General features: G+C 36.0%; 1 long non-coding RNA gene across 1 annotated transcript in view; it reads left to right on the top strand.

The window, feature by feature from the left end:
* The window catches only part of LOC109463865, a 12,416-nt gene extending 9,435 nt beyond the window's left edge, over positions 1 to 2,981 (top strand). The window contains exon 3 of the long non-coding RNA XR_002139847.1: positions 2,489 to 2,981. This is a non-coding gene — a long non-coding RNA (uncharacterized LOC109463865). The remainder of the gene's footprint in view (positions 1 to 2,488) is intronic.
* The last annotated feature ends 826 nt before the right edge of the window (positions 2,982 to 3,807 follow it).

The following is a 3,807-nucleotide window of genomic DNA, read 5'->3' as shown; positions in this document are numbered from 1 at the left end:
GTGTGTGTGTGTGTATATGTGTGTATTTTGAATGCTCAGTGCTATATACACATATATAACACAGGGTAGACTGGACTCCAGGGCAATCTAGAATTCCCCAAGGGAAAACTTGAATTTAATCTATCCTAGGACTATTCCAGTTAAAAATTGGCATCTGAATATTAAGATTACAATCTAACATTGCCCTACGACAGACTGGAATTCCAGTCTTTCCTAGGACATAAAGGAATTCTACCAGAACTACAGCCAATGTATTGATAGACTAAATCAATTCAGTCTAAACTTCAATTTAGCATAGATTAAACCTACACAATTTTTTCAAGAATTCTATATGGACTACTTCAAATTTTAGATAGAAAATGGCCATTGTGTCAACATAATTTTTAACCCCGGTAACAGCTGTCTTGTCCAGGTCATTGATCTTTTTGGTTTCTCATCACCACCGTTTGATGCTATGAAACTTCGTATAGAAAGCGGGGACTGGGGCACGATGTATGAAATTGTACGAAGTATACGGCATCACCTTGTGACGTAATGTTACAAGGTGATGGGGCGGTGACTGGTATACGATGTACGAAGTTAGAAATGACTGGGGGTAGAGAGGGTGGGGTTGGTGGACGATGTACGGAGTTATACACATAGTACAGATAATAGTTAATAGCATCCCATTCCAAGAAATGCGTTTCGGTATAAGTGTAAGAAAGACAAGATATATACCTACTTACAAGAGACAAACACAAAGAAAGCTAACCACTTAACCCTACCTAGACCGGGCTTTTTTTGACATGGGGGGAACGGGGGGGGGGTTGGACCCCCCCTCAGAACTCGCAAGCGGTATGTCGTATGACCACCAAATTTTCAGAGGATGGTGCACTAGAGAAAATTTATCATATCTACAATTTTTATGTCATTATAACGTAATATTACGTCATTATGACGTCATTAATGTGATTTTATTGGCCAAAACCGTCTAGATAGGTTTTTCGCTGAAAACTAAATGGTATTCAACATAACTGCACCAAAAGTGTTTATGACAGAATATTACGGTGTACCAAGTCTTATGTTGCCCATAGCAACACCGGATGACGTCATGCATATTTAAGATATCCGCCATCTTGGATCATCAATTTGGAATTCAAAAATAGTTTTTTTTTCATGATAAAGCCTAAAATACATCGTAAACATGCTAAATACCTTCATTTAAACCTTTTTTTGTAAAAAGAAATGAAAGTATTGATGAAATTTTAATGAAAATAACCTGTATATTCCGGTTCTAATGATATGGTCCGCCATCTTGGATTTTGGCCAATGACGTCATCGAAGTAGCATAATTTATGCATATTTAATGATAAAATTTACATAAAATTATATGGGATGTTATTAGTATTAGAAACCAAAAGTAACTTAACATAAAACCCATAAAATTCTATTGTTGAAACAAAAAGTACTAAATTTAGCAAAAAATGCCTGTCAAAAACCCGTTGCCATGGCAACACAAAAAATTATTATCTTATTTCAATGATAGAGACATCAAAGTTGGCGCGGACACTTTTAGCCCCCCCCCCCCGGTCTAGGTAGGGTGAAAATGTAAACAATGCATATTTATAAGAATATATTACGAGTAGACTAAAGATTTGTTGGGTTCAATTAGCAGCACGGCATCTTCACACCTTGATGATGAAACCGCCATGTAGACGTTTTAAAGTACAATCGACAACGTGTACGGAACACATTCCACGGTTCGAAATACAAGCGATACCGTTTACGGAACAAATTTCTCTTTTTCGAAATACAAGTTGCACTCTTATACACACCGTACAGTACAAATTAAAGTACAGTGCAAATAAAGACTTTTAAACTAACTTTCGCCAGCTGGTGTCATCTTTGGATACGCCATAATTCGAGCTTAGTTTTAGTACAAGTCATGTTGCAAGATATATTTGTTAGTGTTCGCAATCTTGGGGAAGTGCGGCGCTTACTTCGTCAGAGAAGATTAATTTTTAAACAGTAGTGTCATGGTCAGGGAAAGGCTGTTTACATAATAGATTCATACAACTTCGTACTTCGTACACAATCTCCTGCCCACTGTACGAAGTTAGCTTACTGGTTGTAAATTTCACTCTGATACTGGACATTTGTGTAATATTTTTCCAGTGCAAAAATATTTTTAACCCATTTAAAAAGACCGAACAGTATCATGAAAATCTGCCCCTTTCCTTTGTTTCTAAAGCTGAATATTATGGAATGTAATGATTTAGTGTCGTTGTGAGGGTCAATTCACTTTTAAAATCGCTGGCGAAGCATCAGTAAGGAGTACAGTAACAGGGGTGCGATTTAAAAAAATTATGTCCGACATTTAGAATGATACAGTGTTATAAATGCCGTCTTCAGAAAGTCCTTGTCGCAATAGTTATAATATTTGAATATTTACTTAGATGTTAGGTCTAGTGGTAAAAGAATAAGTACGTATTATCTTCCGCACCTATAGATTGACTACGACTTCATCATGCACACGGAGACAATAGCGGAAGACTACCAGTTGTTCTTCAGGAAGGCTGGAATCGTTGGGAGAGAAGACCTGATCCCGGAAGTACGACAGAGGAAAGGTGATAAACTATTTTGGGATTTCTATAAAGAAATACCAATGGAAGATTTGTGGCAAATCAAACAAAAGTTTAAAGCGGACTATGATATGTTTGGATATAACTTTTATGATGATATTGCAAGACTTTTTGGCCGTTAATTCATATTAAAACACGTTTTGTTTAATAATTGTGGATTTATAACCTAGTGTACTATAATATCTACCAACCATAATAGAAGTTTTACAAATTGTAAAAACATTTCTAACAAACGTCCAAAACTGTTATTTCTAGATGCAAATCCTGTGAGCACTAAAGGGCAAAACTGAATTGGTATTATTTGAATTTAGGCCATGTTGATTTGATTATATGGATGACATCCGCGCGCGCATGAATTTTCGGCCGTTTCCAAAAAAAAAGTTTTCAACCATACTGTAAATCGTACAAAACAGCAAAAGCAAAATGAGCAAAAATATACCATAAGTTAAAAAAAAAAATAATAAAAACTATACCAATGTCGTAGAATACCAAAATCAAACGAAAAAAAGACGAAATTGTAAAGAAATGAACTTGAAGACTAGATTATTCGCCAAACCAGATTCTGTGCCATTTGCTCAACCCTCATGACCACGTATATTTCATAATGAAAAGGACTTTTTTTTTTGCAAAACTTTTTTTATTCGTACGCGCGCATCAGTTTTGGGGCTCTCGGAGGATGTCATCCATATAATCAAATCAACATGGCCTTACATCCTTGTCAAAAGCAGATGTTGGCAGTAACAAAGTGCTGTTTTTTATGTTATATTCGTAAGTTTTTTTATGCATAATTCAATTTCATGAATGCTTTGAAAACATATATGTTGTAATGTTACTAGAGTATTCTTGAAACAGTGACAAGTTTGAAACGTTTGATTACTATCAGTCTATCTTGTTTACGGAGTGGTATAGTCTCGCGATAGCCCGAGACTTGCATCGTTTTGCTGGCCCTACCCCTGTTGCTTCCCTCCGGAGCAAGGGTAAGTCTCTTGCGAGACTAGGCCACTCCGTGAACAAGATGGACTGATAGTCATCGAAAATTTGGAGGTCAGTATCTTTACCCTTCAAACTTGTCACTGTTGAAAGAACCTTATAGTAACTATATCTATACGTGATAAATGAATCTCTTCAACGATGTATTTTATGCTATTTGTGTGATAACAATATTATGTTATGCACTTTTCATTAC

This window comes from Branchiostoma belcheri, unplaced genomic scaffold (genome assembly GCF_001625305.1).
Source record: "Branchiostoma belcheri isolate BF01 breed outbred unplaced genomic scaffold, Haploidv18h27 scaffold13, whole genome shotgun sequence".
Lineage (NCBI taxonomy): Eukaryota > Metazoa > Chordata > Leptocardii > Amphioxiformes > Branchiostomatidae > Branchiostoma > Branchiostoma belcheri.
The sequence above is the reverse complement of the archived record's forward strand: the minus strand, read 5'-3'. Positions and strand labels throughout refer to the sequence as shown.